The sequence below is a fragment of the Myotis myotis genome, unplaced genomic scaffold (assembly GCF_014108235.1).
Source record: "Myotis myotis isolate mMyoMyo1 unplaced genomic scaffold, mMyoMyo1.p scaffold_m19_p_10, whole genome shotgun sequence".
NCBI lineage: Eukaryota > Metazoa > Chordata > Mammalia > Chiroptera > Vespertilionidae > Myotis > Myotis myotis.
Window position 1 is genome coordinate 22,704,967 of NW_023416314.1, and position 24,633 is coordinate 22,729,599.

General features: G+C 42.8%; 1 protein-coding gene, 1 long non-coding RNA gene and 1 pseudogene across 4 annotated transcripts in view; 2 read left to right on the forward strand and 1 right to left on the reverse strand.

The window, feature by feature from the left end:
* The window catches only part of LOC118664515, an 88,596-nt gene that overhangs the window by 24,863 nt on the left and 39,100 nt on the right, over nt 1-24,633 (forward strand). The gene's annotated exons all lie outside the window — the stretch shown is intronic.
* Nucleotides 1,011-24,633, reverse strand: part of PANX1 (pannexin 1) — a 102,033-nt gene continuing 78,410 nt past the window's right edge. For all 3 annotated transcript variants that reach the window (XR_004970331.1, XR_004970333.1, XR_004970332.1), the window contains exon 6: nt 1,011-1,283. The gene's annotated coding sequence lies outside the window, so the exon portion shown is untranslated. The remainder of the gene's footprint in view (nt 1,284-24,633) is intronic.
* On the forward strand, nt 9,267-9,802 carry LOC118664512 (annotated as a pseudogene).

The window sequence follows — 24,633 nt, forward strand, 5'->3', positions numbered from 1 at the left end:
AATTTCTGCTTCTTGAAAGATACCATTAAGAAAATAAAATATATTCATAATATAGGGATTCCCAAAATTCAATTCAATTGCAAATCTTGCGTGAATTTTGGGACACCCTATACATATATCTGACGATGGACTTGAATTCTGAATGTATAAATAATTCTTACAACTCAATATTAAGAAGATAAACAACTTAGTAAGATACTGGCAAAATATTTGAATAGACTGCACCAAAAAAAGTACATGAATGTCCCATAAAAACACATGGAAATGTGCCTAATAGCAATCATCAGAAACACAAATTACAACCACCATGAGTTATCACTTTACACAAGACTGGCTAAAATTAAAAAGAGTCACAATACTCAATATTGTCAAGGATGTAGAGGAACTGGAAGTTTGATAATTACTACTTGAGATTTAAAATAGTTTAATCATTTTGGAAAAAGTTTGGAAGTTTCTTATAAAGTTAAACATACACTCACCATGAATTTAGTGAATTTACTGTTAATTACCCACAGAAATAAAAAATTATTTAGAGCTGCTCTGAGAATCTGTGTAGTACAAAAAGCATGTAATAGTACAAGACACTGATAATTTTGAATTAAGACAAAAAGAATGTACTACAGAGATTCTCAGAGCAGCTTTATTCATAATAGCAAAAACAAAAACAAAAAGCAAAAACCTGGGAATAAACATCCAAAGGTAAATCCATGAACAAACTGTGGTATATTTATACCATGGAATATTCCTCAGCTATAAAAAGAAACAATTTCATACATGCAAATGTTAGATTGTTCTCCAGAGTGATTCTTTAATTTATATCCCTACCAGCTTTGTATGAGAATTTTCAATGTTCTATATATTTTCCACAGTTGGTATTTTCATATTTTTGTCAGCTTGATGGCTATACTTGAAACATTATTTTAAAAAGAGCTGCAGTACAGGAATAAACAAATCGATGGAGAAAAATAACCCAGAGATAGACCCACACTTTGATGGAACTTTGGCATAAAGAACGGATCATTTATTGAATAAGTAACACTATAAGACTAAAGAGAAGATTAATCCCTATCTCATATCATATACAAAATAAATCCTAGATGGACAAAAGACCTCAAGGTGAAAATCAAAACTTTAAAGCTTTTGAAAGATCATATAAAAGACTATCTTTATCACATCAGAGTATGGATGGAGTCTCTGGTCGGACACGGACGGTATCTGCCACAGAGGAGAGGATCCGTATGTCTGACTACATCACAGTTGAAACTTCTCCATGGAAAAGAGTGCTGTAAACAAGAGGAAATTTAAAGACTAACTTAGAATTTTTTCAACATATTTACTGATAAACTGTTTCAAATCAATAATAGAAAAATGCGTTACAAATTCAATAGAAAAAAATATGGGCAATTCACAGAGGGAACCCAAATAGTAACAAAAAAAGATGTTGACCCTTACAAGTTCATCATCAGAAAAATAAAAATTAAAACAACCGTATGATATAATTTCTGCTCAAATTGGTAAATATTTTAAATTTGATGATACAGGGGAGTGGTCAGGGGACTGAGCTGATCACAGGCTTGGGACCTTATTTTTTTTTAAATATATTTTATTGATTTTTTACAGAGAGGAAGGGAGAGAGAGAGTTAGAAACATCGATGAGAGAGAAACATAGATCAGCTGCCTCCTGCACACCTCCTACTGGGGATGTGCCCGCAACCAAGGTACATGCCCTTGACCAGAATTGAACCTGGGACCTTACAGTCCACAGGCCGATGCTCTATCCACTGAGCCAAACTGGTCAGGGCGGGACCTTATTTTTGAGGTCTCAGTTTAAGAGACCCTAACCTTTCAAAGCCCTAATTCTTCCCTGCCTTCACATACCTCTGGAACAAAATTGTTTCTTTGCTTTGTTCCTTACTGTTCATAAGTTTTTCTATAGTTTTTCTCTCTGTTTTACTCTTGTCTGTGTGTCTGTCTCCTTGGTTAAACACACCATCAGCACAGGGAAAGCACATGTGTCCGCTCCTGACACTGTTCATGTCTTGCAGTGGACTTGCAACAAATGTTCACCATATTGAATAGCAGCCTTCTTTTTTCTTTGAGAAAAGCACAGTGGTGAGTCCCCAGCAAGTTAATCTGAGTTTTTGTAGCTCGGACTGATGACATAAATTATGGATGAGCCTACTTCAGGAGATACATGTCAAGGCATGTCAGGGAAGAAGTCGATTGTTAGAAACGAATGCATAAGATGTTTCTGCTACTATCTGGACTCTCTGTACTTATTCCGAGAGTATTTTCTCCTGGTGGGAGAGACTAGGAGAAAAGTGACATGAGGCTGTTCAGGCACCAGGGACATATACGTGAGACATTAATAATTCGAATCTTATTTGAAATTGTCTACAAGTTTAGCCTTTGGGTCCTGAGGTCAACGTGACATCAATTTTTAAAAGAAATACAAGACACTGATAATTTTGAATTAAGACAAGATCCCATGTGGCAGAGGAAATTAAAACTCTGGCTTTGCTCAGCTGTCTCCCTTGTGGAACTCTTTTTGCAGATCTGATTTCATTTTTAATTCAGGGACTTTATGGGGCCTTTAGAGAGATGGAGAGACAAGGAAAGAGGAAAGCAGGACATACTGCTCTGGTCAGTTATACCAAGCAGAGGAGGAGGCAGTAGGGTATGAACTTCTGGGATGCGCGCGCGCACGTGTGTGTGTGTAAAAAGAGCAGGAGAGGGGATAGGGTGGTAGGGCAGCAGTGGGGAAAATGATTTACAGCTACTTGGTTATGTATCTGTCTGTTGACATAAACATATGGAAGGCAGGGATATCTTCGGATCAATTGGAAACCGGCTCTTAGGAGAGAGATTGGAGCTGTAGATACAGATCTGGGAACCACCTGCAGAAATGCAATAGCTGGAACTGAGGAGATAGATAAGGCCTTGGGAAAAAGCGAGAGAAGAGGTCAAGGACAGGGCCTTGGCCAGCTAGTCATTCAGCAGACCTTTACTTGAGATCATTATTATAGAATCTGGAGCAGACAGCCCAGCTCTGCCATTTACTTCGGCAAGCATCTTGAACACTCTGTGCCTCGGTTTCCTCTTCTATAAAATGAATATATTGATAGTGAGAATTTTAAAAGCTAATACATGTAAGAATGTAGAGTATAGCAGACACTCTAAGGGCAATGTGTGCTTGTTATTATATAAGGGTTAGCTGCTCCTCTCACAGTAGTTGTTAGAAGGGCTGGGTACTGACCTGGATTCTGTTAATACATCTCTTACTGAGCAACCTGACGGTGGAGAGAGCAGGTAAGCAGCCTATTACAGTAGCCTGGTCTGTGCTGCAGTGGAGGCACATGCAGGGCTTTCTCCAGCTTATAAATTATGGATGAGGAATCTACGTGTTGCGGGAGGTCAGGGAAGCAGTCCATTGTCAGAAGTGAATGCATAGACTGTTTCTGTTGCTTACCTGGACTCTCTGACACTCTGTACTTATTCCAAAGAGTATTTCTCCTGGTGGGAGAGTCTACAGATAAGAGGGATATGAAGCTGGTTGAGCATCAGGAACATTCCATCAGGCATTAATAATTTGAATGTAATAGATTCTGAGGAGGGGTACCATCCCAAATATGGAGTGCAGGAGCTACTTTCTTTGTTCTTTTCTCCAGCCTGTGCTTTTGACCAGCACCCTCCCCCCAACACACACACACACACACACACACACACACACACACACACACACACACACGGATTTCCTTAGCAGCCCTGAGGCCTAAAGAGGTTGGAGACCCAGGCTGCCCCCTGGCCCCCAGGCTGTGAAAAGCCTTGGCCAGTGCCAGGAACTCCTGGCGCCTCTCGAGCTGTGAAGCTGCCTGTCAACTGTCCAGCCTTGGAAATCAGCCTTATTTAGAACACATTCAATCTCTTCTTTTCTCTGATTTCATTTCCTTTTATCCAAACTGCCTTTCTCGGTTTCCATAGAAATGGAGGCTTGTGGCTGGGCTGAGATTAACAGGCTCCATTGCCATATTCTGTTTCTTTCTCACTTTCCGGTTTGATGAAACACTCACAAATCCAGCTCTCTATCTCCCTGGTGTAAGTGAGGGGAAATTCATCACTTTGTTAGCAGGTTACACATAACATACACGTCTGATTTGTAACCGGTGCTCTTTGGTTGTGTCAACATCATAGTTGGTGGCTTGGAGTAAGAAACATAAACTTCCATAGATGCTGATAATAAATGAAGTGTTAGCTGATGGGATCCTGAACAACAGGGCACGGAGCTGTCTCTGTTTCAAGGTGAGGAGGGTGAGGAGGGTCGTGCTGGTTCTGAGTGGCCCTAGTACTACTCCAGATCACACATGACCCTGCCTTCCCTGGGCCGAGTCTGTGTTCCACAGAGTGACAAATCCCCCAAGACATGGAGGTGTAGGCGGGCAGCCTTAGAGGATGTAGGGAAGTATGGGGGAAAACAGGCTTGTACTAAGTTCAGCAAGCTCAGAGGTGCAATCTAAGCCCAAGTGGCTGTCTCCACGGGCTGGCATGAGAGAATTGTTGTGTCCGTGCCTTTTAGTTCTGCCATGACTTTGCAAAGCAAGTTTACTGAGGTCTATTTTTCACACAGTGAAATTCATCATTTTTATGTACAGTTCTGTGAATTTTGACACTGACAGACATGCAGCCATCACTATAATCAAGATGTGTAACAGTTCTGTCATCTCCCCAACTTCTCTTGTGCCCCTTGTCCACCCTCCTCCCACCCCTCACCGCTGGCATTCACTGGCCTGTTTTCTGTCTCTTTCATTTTGCCCTTTTCAGAATGTCATGTGTGATGTGACCTTTTGAATCTGGCTTCTTTTCCTTAGCATAAGGCATTTGTGATTCACCTGTGTTGGAGTGTCTCTAATTCTTATAGTAACTCCTCAAGGTAGGAGTCATCTGAATTTCATAGAAGGGGTTCGCAAGGCTCCAGGGGATGCTGTAGGGGAAGAAAGACTGTCTCCTAGTCTAGGTCCATGAAGTACACTGACAATAGGCAGATCAGGAGGAAGGTATACACATTTATTCATTTTTAATACTCTGTGAACAAGGGCACCACAAACAAAATTGAATACTCTCTGAAGTGGTGAGATTCCCACCCCCCCCTTTATTAAGATATTACAAATGTGTCCTTATCCCCCCAATATCCCTCATCCCCCCAATCCTGCCCTCACCCTCATCCCCTGTTGTCCACATCCATCACTTATGCTTATATGCATGCATACAAGTCCTTTGGTTGATCTTTCCCCCTCACCCCCACCCTCCCCTGCCTTCCCTCTGAGTTTTGAGCAGCTGATCAATGCTTCTCTGTCTCTACATCTGTTTTTGTTCATCAGTTTATGTTGTTCATTATAATCCACAAATGAGTGAGAGCATGTGATATCTATCTTTCTCTGACTGGCTTATTTCACTTAGCATAATGCTCTCCAGCTCCATCCATGCTGTTGCGAATGGTAGGAGTTCCTTCCTTTTTACAGCTGCATAGTATTCCATTGTGTAGATGTGCCAAAGTTTTTTAATCCCCTCATCTGCTGATGGGCACTTAGGCTGATCCCAAATTTTAGCTATTATAAATTGTGCTGCTATGAACATAGGGGTGCATATATTCTTTCTGATTGGTGTTTCTGGTTTCTTGGGATATATTCCTAGAAGTGGGATTACTGGGTCAAATGGAAGTTCCATTTTTGGTTTTTTGAGGAAACTCCATACTGTTCTCCACAGTGGCTGCACCAGTCTGCATTCCCACCAGCAGTGAATGAGGGTTCCTTTTTCTCCGATCCTCACCATCATTTGTTGATTTGTTGATGATAGCCAGTCTGACAGGTGTGAGATGGTACCTCATTGTCATTTTGATTTGCATCTCTCAGATAATTAGTGACTTTGAGCATGTTTTCATATGTCTTTCAGCCTTATGTATGTCCTCTTGCGTAAAGTGTCTATTTTTTGCCCATTTTTTGATTGGGTTGTTTATCTTCCTTTTGTTAAGTTGTATGAGTTCCCTATAAATGTTGGAGATTAAACCTTTATCGGAGATATTGGCAAATATGTTCTCCTATGCAGTGGGTTTTCTTGTTGTTTTGTTGATGGTTTCTTTTGCTGTGCAGAAGCTTTTTATTTTGATATAGTCCCATTTATTTATTTTCCCTTTAGTGTCCATTGCCCTAGGAGCTGTGTCAGTGAAGAAATTCCTTTGGCATATATCTGAGATTTTGCTACCTGTGGATTCCTCTGATATTCTTATGGTTTCCCGTCTTAAGTTTAATTCTTTTATCCATTTTGAGTTTATTTTTGTGTATGGTGTAAGTTGGTGGTCTAGTTTCATTTTTTTGCATGTGTCTGACCAAATTTCCCAGCACCATTTATTGAAGAGACTGTCTTTACTCCATTGTATGTTCTTGCCTCCTTTGTCAAATATTAATTGAGCATAGTGGTTTGGGTCAATTTCTGTGTTCTCTATTCTATTCCATTGGTCTATATGTCTGTTCTTGTGCCAATACCAGGCAGTTTTGCGAACATGAAGTGGTGAGATTTGAGAGCTTATGTGCCATCTTAATAGGGGAAGGGGTGTAGGCAATTCAGGGGAGAGTAAATGATTTCTAGAAAAGATGAACGAATGGACCCTTCAAAGAATAGATGGGAGATACAACAGCTGTGAGAAGGTATGCCTTGGTGTGGTGCTGACTGCTGGCTTCCTCTCCTGAGTCAGCCTTCTCTGGTTGATGAAATCCCAGGGGAAAGGGGATTATGACAATTGAGTTCCTTTTGGAGGACTGGTCCTTAGATAGGAGTTCAGAGGATCTCTCTCTCTCTCTCTCTCTCTCTCTCTCTCTCTCTCTCCTCTGCTTTTTCTATTTTTCAAGTGCTTCAGCTCAAAATAATCAACATAGCAAAATGGCATAATGAGGTTGGCATGTTCTTAACTCCATTACTAAAGCATACCAGCTCACAATCAAGGGTGGAAATAAAGACCACCCACATGAGAACAAGTAAAGGCTATTTATTCAGAACTTGGCTCTAATAAGGGAGTCAACCACCATCACTTGCATCTTGACAGAGACTCAAAAGCAGGCAGGGGAGTGGGAAAGCTTTATAGTGGGCAGAAGGAAGGCTTCAATTGGCAGCTGTTGGCATGGGGAAGCTGGCTGCAGGCTAACTAGAAGCAGAGCATCCCATGTGATTGCTTAGGGCCGTGGTCGGCTTTTTGGCCCCTGGAGTGTGGCTCTTCTACAAAATACCACATCCGGGCACACATACAGTGCAATTGAAACTTCGCATGCGCAGAAGTTGGTTTTCGGCCTGGGCGAGTCTATTTTGAAGAAGTACTGTTGATATTTGTCTCTGTTGACTAATGAGTTTGCCGACCACTGGCTTGGGGGCACATATTTGACGTTCTCTTGTTGGTCCTCAGTTGGAAGTGAGGACAAAGCTTAGGGAAGATGTCAGGTATTGATTAAATCCCAGCCACACAGGACCGATTGCTATAGAGGCTGTGATTCGGTCATGGACTGGCTGCTGCAGGCTGTGGTTTGCCTTTCCAGGCTGGTTGCTATAGGCTGTGGGTCTGCCTGGAGGGATCAGAGAAGGCTTCACCAAGGAGGTGCCTTTTAGGCTGAGACTTGAAGCATGAGCAAGAGTTTGCAGGTGGATACATGTATCGGGCTGGGAAGGATGGTGTCTGAAGCAGAGAAAATGGCAGATGCAAAAGCACAGGGGCCTATGACAACTTGATGTTTGGGGGACCCATGAGTGGCTCCATGCTGCTAAAACATGAAGTGCTAACATGGGTGAACAAGAGGTGGGGTGTAGGGACCTACCCATGAAAGGTCCTAGAAGCAATGCCGAGGGGTTTCCATTATTATTTTATGGGTAAAGACAGCTACCGAAGGATTTTAGTGCGGGAGTGACATAAATCAACTCAGTATGCTAGAAACATTACCAACAGTGGAGAGGGTAAATTAAACGAGAGCTACATTATGATCAAGGGAATATGTGGGAGGCTAATGCAATACTCAGAAAAGAGATGAAGACTTTAATTATGTCAATGACAGTGGGACTGGAGAGAAGGGGGTAAAATCAATAGGACTGAAGAGTGATTGAATATGACAGGTAAGCCTTAACTACCAAGATGAGAAATGCTGGAGAACAATGGGGAATTGATTCCATATTAGACCTGTGGAGTTTGGAGAACCACAGTCCAGTAAACCTCTCATCCAGTGGTTCTCAACTTTCCTAATGCAGCGACCCTTTAATGCAGTTCCTCATGTTGTGGTGACCCCCAATTTCATTGTTACAAATTGAACATAATTAAAGCATAGTGATTAATCACAAAACAATATGTAATTAAATATGTGTTCTCCGATGGTCTTAGGCGACCCCTGTGAAAGGGTCGTTCGACCCCCAAAGGGGTCGCGAGCCACAGGTTGAGAACCGCTGCTCTAATCCATCCTCTCCATAGTCTAAACTGTTCAGTCCAATGAACATACCTGATCACATTACCAAAAAGATATTTTAGGATTCTCTTCCTGACTCTAATCTACTTTTCTACCATAAATGCATCCTTCAGACCCCCCTTGCAGCTTATCCTTGCCCAAATATCCTCATGCACTTTCAGGCAGCTGTGCCTTTGTTTATGAGGTCCCTGACGCCTGAGCACCTTGCTGCCTCCTACTTGGCTGCTGGGACACTACATGTCCCTTAGGACTTAGCACTGATATCTGTGCAGCCATCCTTCACCACCACCACCGCCCCAAACTTGGATTAAATTCATCCTTTATTTCTTTAAATCAAATTTTCCATATTTATATTTGAACACTCAACATAATTGGACTTGAACACTCTGTCTTTGCATCTTTTCTGAAAATCTAAAATTATTCCAAATAAAACATTTATTTTTTTAAAAGTTCCACAAAAGTTCTCTTATGCCCCCAAAGGTTGAGAACCACAATCCTAGGGTATCAGAGCAATTTGTTCAGACACAAACAGATCTGAGCACCAGTCCTGGCAAGACCATTAAAGGACCTTTAAACATTTATTTAAAATCTCTAAACATCTATTTCCTTATCTCTAAAAGGGAATGATACATCTCTAGAGTTGCTATGAAAATGAATTGGGAGGGCAAAAATCTAAAATTCTTAATTCATGCCTGGAATTTAGTAAGTGCTCAATAAATGATGATAATAGTGACTGATACCACCACTGCTTCTGCCCCTTCACTCCTCGGTCGCGCAATGGGCACCCGCGACAACGACCTCTTTAATGTTGTCTTTATCGGAGATTCTGGTGTTTGAAAGAGTAATCTCCTGTCTCGATTTACTTGAAATGAGCTTAATCTTGAAAGCAAGAGCACCATTGGAGTAGAGTTTGCAACAAGAAGCATCCAGGTTGATGGAAAACAATAAAGACACGGATATGGGACACGGCTGGGCAAGAGTGATATCGAGCTATCACATCAGCTGTCGGTGCCTTGCTGGTTGATGACATCGCTAAACACCTCACATGTGAAAATGTAGAGCGACGGCTGAAAGAACTGAGAGGTCATGCTGATAGTAACATTGTCATCATGCGTGTGGGCAATAAGAGATTTGTGTCATCTCAGGGCAGTTCCTACAGATGAAGCAAGAGCTTTTGCAGAAAAAAATGGCTTGTCATTCTTTGAGACATCAGCTCTAGACTCTACCAATGTAGAAGCTGCTTTTCAGACAGTTCCGACAGAGATATACCGCATTGTTTCCCAGAAGCAAATGTCAGACAGACGCGAAAATGACATGTCTCCAAGCAACCGTGTGGCTCCTATTCATGTTCCACCAACCACTGAAGATAAGCCAAAGGTGCAGTGCTATCAGAACATAGAAGGCTGTGTAGAGTCCATTTCCCAGGTCTGAGATTTAAATACATTTGTAATTCTTGTGGTCAAAATAAATAGATAGATAGATAGATAAATGATGATAATAGTAATAAGTATTAACTATTCTTGAAAGCCCCAAACAATAAAGCTAATTCCTCTTCCACAATCCAGCTGATAAGATGTTTATATGAAGTCTCCAAGGACCTAAGAGGAAAAGGTAAAGGATTGTAAAAAAAAAAAAGAAAAAAAAGAAAGCCTAATGTGAGATAACATAAATAAGCCCCCAGCACAGGGCCTGGAACACAAAAAGTGTTCCATCAGTCAGTGTTTGTTAAAGCTGCAAATGTAAATTCTGAGGTTGACTAGAAGGCAAGACCCGGAAGGAGCCCATGCTTACAGGGCAAGGCCTCAGCCAAGATGTGAAATATTTTATCAGCTTCCCTCCACCCTTAGGTGGAGGCAGGATTTCCTCTGGCATCCCAACTCCTTGGTCTGTTACAGTACGTAAGTAGCTCTTGGTAGGAAGGGGCAACTTCACAGACACCTCAGGGGACAGCCACATCCTCCGCCAAAGGTAGTGGAAAGAGGATTTTTTTCACATTATTGCAGGAAAAGCATTTCAAGGATACAGGTATAGGAGGAGGGGTGGCATTGTGGCAAGATTTATTGGAGCAAAAACAAAGGAAGTGCTTAGGCCATGTCTCATCCACTACAAGGTGGTCTCACTGTGAAAGAAGTCCAGCCCCTGTGGCCTCAGGCCCACACTTGTCCTCAAGCTGGTGGCTTTCCAGTCTCCCTAGGGAACAACCTCTCTATTCAGTACATTACTGGAACCAGCAAAGGGAAATGCCTTCTGCTAGGCACATTCACAGTAGAAGTGAAGATGGTGCAGGGGGAGGGCCCAGCACAAGCCTGCAAAGAGTCAGGGAAAAGACTGGTTAATTTGAAAGAAAGCCTGCTCTTTCCCAAGTCAGAGATAAGATAATTAAAGTTTAACAAAGGCCCAGAGTTCATGCGTTCTCTCTCTGTAGCAGGCACAGGGGCTCAAGTGCAGGCCCAAGCACAGTGCCAGCCTTGAGCCAGCCGGAAACAGAGACTGAGCTAGACTACTAGAGCTTCCAGTATCGGTGCCCAGGCAAGGGCACAGCATCTCTGGACCCTGGTCCTCCTGGCTTGGTGAGGACAAGTGTGGGCCTGAGGCCCCAGGGGCTGGACTTCTTTCACAGTGAGACCACCTTGTAGTGGATGAGACATGGCCTAAGCACTTCCTTTGTTTTTGCTCCAATAAATCTTGCCACAATGCCACCCCTCCTCCTATACCTGTATCCTTGAAATGCTTTTCCTGCGATAATGTGAAAGAATCCTCTTTCCACTACCAACGGTTCCACTGCTATACAACCACACCAGTTCTGAGAGACACATTGACTAACTGACTGGAGACCCACCAATTCCAGGAAGACTGCCCTTTGATACTTTTTCTCAGGAAAGCAACTGTAAGAGTGAGAATAGAGCCAATGAATGTGGAAGCTTATTAAAACCACACATGAATGGTCAGGCAGGTGAGTGGTGGCACCTGTAAGGCAGAGATTCTCAGTTTTGACTTTATATTAGAGTCATCTGGGCAGCTCCGAAAAATCCCAACACCCAGATCCAACTCCATTAAATCAGTCAGAATCTTGGGGGATGAGGACCAGGCATCAGTATGTTTTAAAAGCTCCCCTGAGCATCTTTTAGGTTCAGATAAGGTTAAGAATCACCCCTATGTTCATAGCAGCACAATTCACCATTGCTAAGATTTGGAAACAGCCTAAGTGCCCATCAGCAGATGAGTGGATAAGAAAACTGTGGTACATATACACAATGGAATACTACGCTGCGGTAAAAAAAAAAAGGGAACTCTTGCCTTTTGCAACAGCATGGATGGAACTGGAGAGCATTATGCTAAGTGAAATAAGCCAGTCAGAGAAAGATAAATACCACATGATCTCACTCATTTGTGGATTATAGAGAACAACATAGACTGATGAAAAGGGACAGGCCCAAAGACTGAGAAACAGCGATAAGGCTATCAATCCCCAGAAGGAAAGTAGAGGAGGGTGGGGGTAAGGGGAAGAGATCAACCAAAGGACTTGTATACATGTATATAAGCCAAACCAATGGACATGGACAACAGGGGGATGGGAGCATGAGTGTGTGTGTGGGGGGGAGGTTGGGGGTTAATGGGGGGGATGAGGACACATTTGTAATACCTTAACTAATAATAATAATAATAATAATTAAAAAAAAGGTTAAGAATCACTGTTCTAAGGGCAACCCTTGGCCAGATACCCAACAGAATACAAACAGCCCATCCCGAATTTTCTCCTGAGCATTCATCTCCTCTCTCCCAGGTTGGTGTCTATTGTGCCTCCCACCCACATTTCACTGCTGGCCACACTCCCACTCAGGTACTCGTGTTTGTCTATGCAGACAGCTGGCAACTGAACTGATTTTACCCTGATATCCTAGCCCAGTGGTTGGCAAACCATGACTTGCGAGCCACATGTGGCTCTTTGGCCCCTTGAGTGTGGCTCTTCCACAAAGTACCACGTGCGGGTGCACACGTACAGTGCGATTGAAACTTTGTGGCCCATGCGCAGAAGTCGGTTTTCGGCCTGGGCAAGTCTATTTTGAAGAAGTGGCATTAGAAGAAGTGGGGGTTGGACATATAGAGAGGATGAACGGAAGGAGATAGACGAAACAACTATACAAGACGAGTGTGGATGGGAGAGTTGGAAGGGGTCGACCTCAGCGAACGTACCTCAATCAGATTGAGGACGTTTTTAGCAAAGGCCAACTTAGGAGTACCCTAATTAAGTTAATAACAATGTACCTACCTATATAGTTTAAGTTTAAAAAAATTGGCTCTCAAAAGAAATTTCAATCGTTGTACTGTTGATATTTGGCTCTGTTGACTAATGAGTTTGCCGACCACTGTCCTAGCCTGATTTCTCACATGACTCTCACCCCCACTATAGTCATGACCTTCAGTCTCTAGCTTTGAGCACCAAACAGACTCACCTAGCATTCTATGCTATTGTATATAATTCCAAAATTACTTCCAGAAAGTCTCACTTCCTTAAAGAGATTTTAAACTCCTCAAAATCTGAGTCTTAATCTATTTCTAGAAGGCATTAGCATACTGTTCAGCATGTAGTGGACAGAGCGACAGTGTCTTTACCTGTAAAATGGGGATATTTGTAAAGTTATTACAAAATAGAGATATCTATACAATTTTCAGGCAAGCAAATTATATCCTATTTCAACGGACATGTTTGAGGTGATGCATGCAAAGTGCCAGAATGCTCTGGAACACCTGCCAGTGTCCCGTAAGCGGTAGCTATTGTTGGATCAATAATAGGCAGTGTGACTTCCAGATTAATGCTTCTTCTAGATCTTAGCAAGTGACCCATGATCAGGAGATTCAGCCCTCTTCAAGCTGTAAGGGAAGTGCTAAATGATTGGCTTCATTGATTGGCTACCAACTGCAGTCTCTGCTCAGGAAATGAACATGTTGACCAGTGAGTTTTGCAAAGCCAATCATCGTGGGAATTTTATGTCAGTATGACCTACCAGAAAAAGATAGTGCCTGAGTCATTCAGAGTACTAATGGTGTGACACAGGGACTCCATTAGCCACATCAGCATGCCTGTGAGCATCATGCCAGGCCCATGCTTAACCTACTCTATGAAAAACACAAGTGGCTGGAGTAGGCCCTCTCCCCTCTCTTCATTCTGCCTGGCTCTTCTGGGAAAATTGTGAGGACAGCTTGTTCTGCCTCTCAGCAGGAGGAAGGACACATGCTTTGTGTTTTCTCATCAAAGGAAACAATAGCTCTCAGTTGTTCTAGTGTAGCCAGAGAGAATGCAGAACTTCCCAAGTCCTACCTCAATGTAGTCATTTTTATTAAGAAGAATGAATAGTCAGATCGGAAAGAACAAGATTATATTAGCCAGAGGGCACAGAGATTTAGGAAAAACAAAGATCGAATAAGAGCTCAGAATTCATCCAAGTGACTTGGAGACCCCTCCCCCGCCGATAAAATATTTTCTATTGTACTGGGAGACATTGCAGTTGAAATTTTGGAACCTTTGTTGGTGCCTCAGGAAAAGAGGGTGGAAGAGAAGTACAAGACAGGGGAGGCCAGTGCTATCCCACCTATTCTAGTTCAAGTGATACTGGCTGCTATAACATCTCAACCCCAAAGTCTCAGTGGCTTAACACAATAGAGTTGCCCATCTCTATGACACAGTCTGATGTGAGTAGCATGGCTAGCCACCTTCCACATCAATATTCAGGGACCCAGGTTCTTTCCATTGTGTGGCTGCACCCTCCTCATAGGTCAGGGTTTTTCCCATTCAGCTTATAGATGAGGGAAGAAACTCTAAAAATGTATACCTCTTTATCTGCTCCTGCCCAGAAATGACAAACATCACCTCTGCCACATTTCATTGGCCAGAGCTCAGTCACATGGCTTCACCTAGCTGTGTGTCTAGGAGGAAAGGGAAATGGGCTCAGTATGACAAAGCAGCAAACCAACACAAAAAGTTAACTGAAATAAAGATTCCAGACCACAATGTCAGCCTAAGCCTCATTCCTCCTGATCTACCATTCTGTTTTCTTTTAAAGACAGTTTGAATCTTCTTGCTGATTCTTTTTCTATCTTTACTTTGGCCACTACAAAGCTCAACTATAGAATGTGTTTACAATGTGTGCTTCTATGTATAAGTAGAGGCCCAGTGCTTGAAATTCGTGTGGGGGGTGGGGAGGGGGGTGGGGGTGAGGGGTACTTCAGCCCAGCCTGTACCCTCTTGCAATCCAGGACACCCTCGGGGGATGTCTGACTGCTGATTTAGGCCCAATCCCTGGGATCAGGCCTAAACCGGAAGTCGGACATCCCTGGGACACAATCTGGGACCGCTGGCTCTTAACTGCTCTCCTGCCTGCCTGCCTGATCACCCCTAACCACTCGCCTGCCTGCCTGATCACCTCTAACTGCTTGCCTGCCTGCCTGATCATCCCTAACCACTTTTACTTCGGCCTCTGCCACCACGGCTTCATCTGGAAGGACATCTGGAATGACATCTGGAAGGTTGTTTGGCTGTCTGGTCTAATTAGCATATTATGCTTTTATTATTATAGATCTTTTTCTTCTAGCCTTATATTTCGGTTCTCCATCCATTTCCTCTTTTATCACATTTCTTTCTCAATCTTGGGGAGATGGATTTGTGTATGAAGAAGATACCTTTGGGCTCCTATTTTTAGGGTTTGAAACCAAGTTTCAAAGTCTGATTGTTTGCTAAGGATCTTATGAATTTGTTTTGGGCTCTGCTAGGGTCTAGTTTTATGAATTGATAAGAAAGGGTGTTTGCTTATCTGTGTGTTTAGGAGGAGAAAAGGGAAATTAAGGGGGTGGAGCTGTGTGCCCTGTACTTGAGGAGACACTCTGAAATGATGTCCATTGAGAAAGTGGCCCCAACCCAGATATAAGCCTGTGTGTGAATGCATAGGATCCTGGGTTGCAGGGGTTGGCTCAAGATGAACTTTATAAAGCAAGGCAGTGAGGTGACAAAGTGCAACCAGAAGGAGAAAAAGGGCCTAAGTTCCTTCCACTGCCACAAACCACAGTGCACCTCTGCCACGGAAGTGCAGTGGGTCTAGCAGTGGCAAGTATTCTCAGGATGTCCCCAGCTACAGAGGTGGGGAGACATGGCTTGGTACAGAGCAAGAGCACAGGAGTGTGAGTGTGGTCTTCCTTCCTGGTGGGAGAATCGCTCTTAGGTTTGTTGTTCGGTTTGGTTTTGGAAGGGTGCTGAGGCTCCCCATAAGCAGGTAGAGAGAACTTGTTAGTGTAATTGAGAGATTAATGCTGATATGAATATAACCACCTTCAAACTCTCAAGCTTGTGAGAGGCTTGGGCTATCACAGCTTCATTCATTTTTGTAAGTCACTTCAAACATTTTGAAAATGAGATCAGGCTTTGTTATGAGTTTTGGTCCCCCAAAAGGATATGTTGAAGTTCTAACCCCTAGGTACCTGTGAATGTGACCTTATTTAGAAACAGTATTTTTGCAGATGTAATAAAATTAAGATGACATTATTATTAGAGTGAGCCCTAATCCAATATGACTGGTGTCCTTATAAGAAGAGGAGAAGAGACACAGGGAAGCAGAGATTGGAATGATGTGCCTACTAGCCAAGGAACACCAAGAATTGCCAGCTAGGAAGAGGGAACAAAGGAGCCTTCCCCAGAGCCTTCAGAGAAAGCACGGTTCTGGCAACACCTTGATTTTGGACTATTGGCTTCTGTAACTGTTAGAAGATACATTTCTATTTTAAAATAGCCAGTTTTCGATTATTCGTTATAGCAGCCCTATAAAACCAACGTATGGCTGTTAATAATCATTAAAATGTGAAAGTAGAAACAGCAGGCTAACTGGGGAAGATTGAGCTGCCCAGGAAAAACAACTGGGAAGATAGGGCCCTGTCTATGGTGCTGAATCTGCTCCCAGCCAGGTTGACCCCATCTCCTCTCTTACTTGACCCTGATCACTGCTACTTTGATCTTTTGCTTTTTCACTGGTCTTGGAACCATTACCTTGACCTCATCTCATTAGGCCATTGCAACCAATCATGGCAAATTTATATGTGCCCAGAACAGAACTTTCACCACACCTGAGGGTGTCTTTGCCCTCAGGTTTGCAGAAATCTACTCCTCCCCAACTCTCCTGCTGTATCATGGCTTTAAATGTAACTAAAGGCTCATTGTACAAAGAGCCAAGGGGATTGCTGAATTGGAGGAGGGAAATGCAGCTGGGCATGGCTACATGTGCTTCTTTGAATGCCAGTCTGAGCTCTAATAGAATGTCAGTCTAATAGAATGGAGTCTGCCAGTACTAGTCAGTATAGGGTAGGTCATACTCTGATAAAAAACAATCCCCAGATCTCATCTGACCACAGGAAAAGTTCTTGCTAAAGCAACATCTGCTGAAGGACCAGGTGGCTCGCCAGAACAAATGTCCTCAATGTGTTGGCTCATCATTTCAGGCTGCTTGATCTCATGGCACCTCCATATAAAAATTTGCTTCCATGTGTTGAAAGTTGTAACAAAGAAAGAGGGAGATCTGGTGAGTTGGCCAGCAAGAATTAAGTGCTTTGGTCCAAAACGGATGCAAATCCCTGTCCTCATTTTATTGGCTGTTATGTGGCCAATCTGAACAACCATGTCTAACTTCAAGGAGGAAGGGAAGGGCAATTCTCTGTTTACCTGGAAATAGAGGAGAACTAGGTGTTGGTAATCATTTGTATTGTCTACCATACTATTGGTGCAATGAATTCAATTCAGACATACCTTGTTTACCAGTTCCAGCTCTGCCACTCACAATAATGAGTCCCTCCTTTGCCCTGAGTCTTATTTCTTCTCTTTGTGTAAAGTGCAAATGACACCTGTCCTTCCTATTGAGATGCAGAGGAACTCAGGTACTGGTAATTGCAAGTGTTCTGAAAGCTGTAAACACTGGCTTTTGTTAAAATTAATAGAAGTCCTTGTCAAGATTTAATAGAAAAGGGAGCTGAGGTTTCTAAATAGAGAAACAAAAAATTACACAAATAGCCTTAGGGGAACTACTGCTAGCAGCTGTGATTAGAAAAGGGATTGATTTTTCATTGGGTCCTTAGTCCTTACTGCCTCATACAACTATTTTTTACATTCCTTTTACTCATGAATTTGTTTTGCATGGTTTTGTTTTTTACTTTCTTATTGCATTTATTGGGGTGACATTGGTTAATCAAATTATATAGGTTTCAGATATACAATTCTATAATACATCATCTGTATCTTGTATTGTGTGTTCACCACCCCAAGTCAAGTCTTCCACCACCATTTATCCTCATTTTCCTTTACCTTCCCCAACTTCCCTTTCTTTCTGGTAATCACCTTACTGTTCTGTGGATTATTTTTTTTTCTTAATCTTTTTACCTTTTTCACTCAGCCTACTCAAGAATTGTTGATTGACTCTTCATGAACACATTTAAAGTATAGGAGAAAATAAATAGCATTCCTCTTCTTTACATGATTTTGGGAACCAACTAAAAATAGAAAGGAGTGAGGCTCAAGGAGGATAAAATACCAGTTTTGTTCATAATTAAGTTGACATTGGAGAATATGAGTGTATGTGCAGTGGATAATCCTGAATCCTAGAACTAGACAGACATACCTCCTAAAATTATTCCAGTGTGATCTAAATGTGATAGGACATAATGTATGTAGGTAGCTATGGAAGCAGAAAAGGGCAAACCACTTCCCAGACTTTTGGTGATATAATAGAATAAAAAATAACCAGTCTTTCTGATTCCATCTTGCTTGAGCTTGCCCAGTTCCCATAACATGCCTGTTAGCACTTCTGCCTAGTCCTGCGCATAGATGTGCTATTCATTAAAGGGATCTAACCTGCAACCTAGGAATTACTGAAACAGCTTCCCAGCTCAAAATAGTACTGAAAGATAGGGCCCTGTCATGGTGCTGAAGGAGATAAGGAAGCTTCAAAATAATGATTGTTTAGCAAAAGGTTTATAGGAACATTATGACTGGGACCATGGCAATCAGAGTTTGTTGACCAAAAGCAAAGAAGTTTCACCATCCCTCTGGAACCCTTGCTGACATCCAGATGTCTTCAGTTATCAATCACCTCCTGACCCCAAACCCTTCCCATTCCCCACCCTTCCCTTGACATAAAAGAAGCTTGAATTCTGCATTTTCTCAAGATGGTTTTTTAGGATGCTAGTCCTCCATTTTCTTGGCTTGCTGGCTTTCTGAATAGTCGCTTTCCTTGCCCCAACTCCTTGTTAGTTGACTTATTGGCTGTCATTGTGGTGATTAGAAGGAGCTTTCACTTAATTACAATGCCAACCATAAAATGAATGTAGACTAGAATGCAGGCTCACCATCCATGGGTGTGCACTGCACAACTCTAGGGGGTGTTATAGTCTATGTGAAGCCCCCCCACTCACCTGGAGTTGTGGCTGCACACAGTGACACTTGTAGAAAGAATGGATAACTTTTTGGGGTCTAACTGCTTTGAGGGTCTGATGAAAAACAGGAATATCACTATTCTCTAGAAAGGTGCACGTCCTATGGTGAATTCCACAAATAATTTCCAGAGCAATACAAACTGCTGAAGCCCATCTCTGGAGAGGTACTTAAGAATTCATTGAGAAGATGATCTATAAAATAATATATAGCTCTGGCATTCTGCAATTCTGGGGCAACCCTCTGATTAGATTGCAGGCTTTGCTTGACAACAACCTGGGGGAAATGCGTGAATGCTAAAGTTAAGAGACCACCTACAAAACCCAAGGCATGCATTAGTACAGAGCCAAATGGCTCAATACTGAAAAGCTCATGAAAAATCTACAGTAGCCATTGAGTTGGTTTTTGAAAGGATGGATTTGTTTTTCTCTCTTTTGACATTTAAAAATTGGACTTATTTTTATATGTAAAAGAAAAAAGGAAAGAGACAGAGAAACAACCCCGTGGTTTCTGTGCTGCTGGCATTTGTTTGGAACAGGCTTTGTTTCAGGGGTCACGGGGCTGCATCATTCCCTGGCTTGCCATTGCTGTTGACTTTCCAGTGGTTGCTGTCAGTCACCTCCCAGCCCTGCTCCTCACGTGCTTTTGCCTCTGAAATCATGTGGAGGAGAAAGACAAACAGGGTTATGTGAGGGGCTGACCTTGACGGAGCTTTGAGATCTCCTCCCAGGATGTGGTGGACATCCCCGGGAAGACACAGGCAGATGTATATAAATCTTTCTGCTGCTTTATGTCTATGAACAGAAGTGCCTCTTTTCTTCCCTTTCCTTCCCCTCTCAGCTAATCTATCATGAAATGATAATGCAATATTTCAAAGCTGATTTTTTTAAGACTTCACTCTTAATGTGAAGCACATCCCCATCTTTTTGTGGGAAGAAGCTGATTTTCATTTCTCTACAGATGTAGGACCACTGAGAGGGCAGACACAGAGGGCACACAATGTCCTCAAAATATGAGTGGTGAGAATGTGGACAACAGGACTGATATTTTCTCCTTCAAAGGACTTTCCTCTTCTGAGAGCCCCGTCCAGAAAATTGAGAAGGCAGGACAATAAGCAATAACCTGATGGGGGCGCTCTCAGGGAAATTAAGATCCTCCATCCTTATCAGCTTAGACTGGGTTAAATGGAAATTTTATGTAGATGTTTAATTTATTGGCAACAGTCGGTGCCTTCCATCCTAAGCCGTTCTCAAGTTTCAGAATCATCTGGATGTTAGTTAAAATAGCTGGTGAAGATAGTTGGCTCCACCCCCAGAGTTTCTGATTCATTGGGTCTGAGGTGGGGGACCGAGGATTTGCATTTCCAACAAGCTCCCGAGTGCTGCTGCTGCTGGTCCAGAGGTTACACTTTGAGAATCACTGGTTCGACTGCTCACATTTTCCCATGTCCTATTTTTCAATCCAGACCAAGAGGGGCTTGAAGAGAATCAGGAACGCTGGTGCCCATTGGGCAGTGATGGAGAAAGGCTGGGGTAGACGAGGTGGTTTGAAGGATAAAACGAGGATCCAGGGCTGTGGGCTCTGGGAACAGGCTATTGATTATTGTTGAATAATCAAATTCAGATTCAGGTCTCTGTTTTTTATGTGTGTGTTTTTGCCTTTGTAATACTCATTTATCACATCACATAAAAGAAAATAAAGCTGTAAGGAAAAATACATAGCACATCCACAGGTCGTGGCTATTGGGTGAATTATATGACAATGCTGGACATAAGGCAATTCCTAGGCGGAAAGGAAAAGAGGTACAAGAAGAATGGAGGAGGAAGGTGCTACAATATGGGGGTGGGAGGCAGGGTTTTGACATTTCAAGGAGGAAGGCATTTAGTAATAATACATATTTGTTGATGAGTGAATGGATGCAAAGCTATGTAACTTAACAGTGTCAAATTCGAAACGGTCAAAAGGAATTAGAATGGGGCAAACCCAGTGCCTTAAAAGGCTCTGAGCTCACTGGCTTTGAGATCATGGAACTAATAACCCCTTTGGACCTCTCCTCTTCACACTGCAAAAGGAAGACTCATAGCAGAGCATTTTGAATTGACAGGAAGATGGTGGCTCTAGAAAATTCCTAGACTAGAAGAAGTAGCTCATGTCATCTCATGTTGGATGACTGCCTTTGACGGCCACTGGAGAGCTTGTGTCCTCCATGCCGTCTAAATGCCTCATCCTGATCCTTATCATTCCCTTAACTGCCAAGTTATGAGCACACCTGGCCCCAGGTTCACACCGAGTTCCCCCTTCACCATCAGTCTCTACCTGCCCTGCCCCTGACACAATGGAGACTGATACCTGACCTGGAGCCTGGGGCAGCTCAGTGCTTCTGAGAACCAACGAGATTTAAAATGTCTTCGCTTGTGAAGCAACTTCCAATCCTTTTCCCCAGCAGATAATTCCTGACTTTTGGCAAGATTGATTCTGGATGTCCTTTTCATTTTGTGCTGCATATGTCTCAAAAGCTGAGAGATAGCTTATGGTACCGTCTCCCCTGGATTTGGTTCAGAACTGATGAACTTTATCTTCAGCACATTCTTCTGATAGGTCACAAAGAGTGGTTTCTATGGGAAGTTGGGCTTCAGAGCCCTATAAACTCTGGGTGAAGCACAGCAGAGCTTTTGCATTAGATTTTAGTATTTCACTTAAAAAAATCCTCACCTGAGGATATGTTTTTACTGATGTTTAGAAAGAGAGGAAGGAAGAGAGAGAAACATTGACGTGAGAGAGAAACATTGCTTGGTTGCCTCCAATACATGCCCCGACCGGGGATCAAACCCACAACCCAGATATGTGCCTTGATGTGGAATTGAACCCAAAAACTTTTGGTGTATGAGGTGATGCTCCCACCAACTGAGCCGCCCAGCCAGGGCAGTATTTCACTGTTTTAATAGGGTTGGTAAACTGTGCACATGGGTTGCCTGGCTGTAATCCACGTCTCTTTTTCAAGCCAAGCAGTTCATCGCATGAAATCTGCTGGCATCTGCAATGTGCCTTGAGGCAAACACTTCAGTCTCCCTAGTAGCTTCATTTCTGCACAAGGGGGAAAAAAGTATATGAAGTTTTCCACAGGCAAAAAATACTCTGTTTTTGGTATTGATTTAGGCATACTCAAATCCAAAGTTAGCTTTTTAAGAATGTCGTGTTCTGTATATAGTATTAAGTAATGAAAATGATGACTAATTTATATGGAACATCCTCTGGTCTAAGCACTTTGCATCTATCATCTGATTTAACCATGACACTGGGAACAGTAACATCTGCCACATGGTGGGGATTTCCATAGACCCCTATGCCTTCTGTAGATTGTTCAGTGGATCTTCTCAACAACTCTCTGTTATTGTCCCTATGTTATAAGTGAGAAAACTGAGGGTCTAAGACAGGGGTTCTCAACCTTCCTAATGCCGCGACCTTTTAATACAGTTCCTCATGTTGTGGTGACCCCCAGTTTCATTGTTGTGAACCGCTGGTTTAAGAGGTTAAAATAATAGTACATGCTTATTATGTGGCTGAACCACAATTTGAACCCCAGTCTGTCCAGGCCATATTCCAGGCCTCCCTGGCTGCCTCAGAGGGCAAAACGTCATGGCATGCCCAGCTTAACTAAGCCCTGAACTCCACAATCTTAGCACACTTGGACACAGTTAGCTCAGCCACTCCCATTCTGGCCCGAGGACAGTTATGGCTCCTGGTAGCTGATGCACAAATAGGGAGAACAATGTCAGACCACTGGGAGTGTTTCATTAGAGGTGCCATGAAGGCTGCTGTTATAGGTGTGGTTCCTGGCATATTTAATTTCGCCCTTACTTTTATTTTATTTTTTTAATTTTCTTTATTGATTAGGGTATTACATATGTGTCCTTACCCTCCCCTTTTCCCTCCCCCTCCCACCCCCAACCCCCCACCCCCCGCTCATGTCCTCGCCCCCCTGGTGTCCGTGTTTATTGCTTAGGCTTATATGCATTCATACAAGTCCTTTGGTTGATCTCTCCCTTACCCCCACCCTCCCCTACCTTCCCTCTGAGGTTTGATGGTCTGATCGATGCTTCTCTGTCTCTGGATCTGTTTTTGTTCAACAGTTTATGTTGTTCATTATATTCCACAAATGAGTGAGATCATGTGATATTTATTTTTCTCTGACTTATTTCGCTTAGCATAATGCTCTCCAGGTCCATCCATGCCGTTGCAAATGGTAGGAGTTCCTTCCTTTTTACCGCAGCGTAGTATTCCATTGTGTAGTAATCTGCTGATGGGCATTTATGCTGTTACCAAATCTTAGCTATGGTAAATTGTGCTGCTGTGAACATAAGGCGCATATATCCTTTCTGATTGGTGTTTCTGGTTTCTTGGGATATATTCCCAGAAGTGGGCTCACTGGGTCAAATGGGAGTTCCATTTTTAGGTTTTGGCTCTTACTTTTTAATTGCCATAGAAACGTTCTGTGTGATTCCAGCCCTTCGTAGGTCAGGTCAGCCCCGCACATTTTTTAAGCCACCCAACAGGGCACTAGGCGAGGGACTGCTCCCCTGGCCCAACAAGTCCTCAGTTTCTTGGTCTAAAAAACAAGGGGAGACCTAGATGGTTTGGCTCAGTGGATAGAGCCTCGGCCTGCAGACTGAAGAGTCCCGGGTTCGATTCTGGTCAAGGGCACATGCCCGGGTTGCGGGATTGATCCTCAGTAGGGGAAGTGCAGGAGGCATCCCATCAATGACTGTCATTATTGATGTTTCTATCTCTCTCTCCCTCTCCCTTCCTCTCTGAAATCAGTTAAAATATATTTTTTTAAAAAATGAAATAAAAAACCAGGTGATTAGACCTTTTTCAACTTTTCTTTCATTGGGAAAAAAATATGAACACCCCTTGTGTTAACAGAAATAATTGTTATGGGATGCATTTTTCACATCCGATTGTTTGTCCGTTTCCCCCCATTAGACTGAGATCTACATGTGATACATTTCCAAATTCCCAGCCAATAGCAAGTGTCTGACACATGGTAGACACTCATAGACTATCTGAGGAATAAATGAATATATGTTTTAATGAGAGCAAAAGTGGATGGATGAATGGATGTCTGAAACAATCAGGAGGGCTGCTGAGAATGATGTGATGGTGGGTGCTATCTTGTGCCAAATGACCAATGTTATACATTTCCATATACATATTGGTAACATAATACTATACAAGGACAGACTAACACGTAGTATTTACCCTTATAAAGTTCATGGTAAGGAGGACAGACAAACATATAAACAGAATTATCACAGTGTTGCAAGTCTAAAAGAGACGATATCAATCAGTACAGGCTAGTTAATGCTGCAGTAATAAATAACCCTGAATTTACATGGTCTTTTTAGAGCTCGTGCTATATGTCCAGGACCTCCACCTGTGCTGCTCTCAATCCAGGGCCCGGGCTGACAGCCACTGTCTGAAACATTGCTAGGCTGCTGTGGCAGTTGCTGTAACTCGTCATTTGACTTGTCAAACTCACAAGGCTACCGTTAACTCCAATGGGGCAGAGGGAGAACTGGAAACATGTGGTGAACAGTATTAATGATGATTGCTCGGAGGTATGAACAGAGTGTGCTGGGAGCATGAATAAGGGCATTACCAACCCTGAGCAGGTAACTGGGG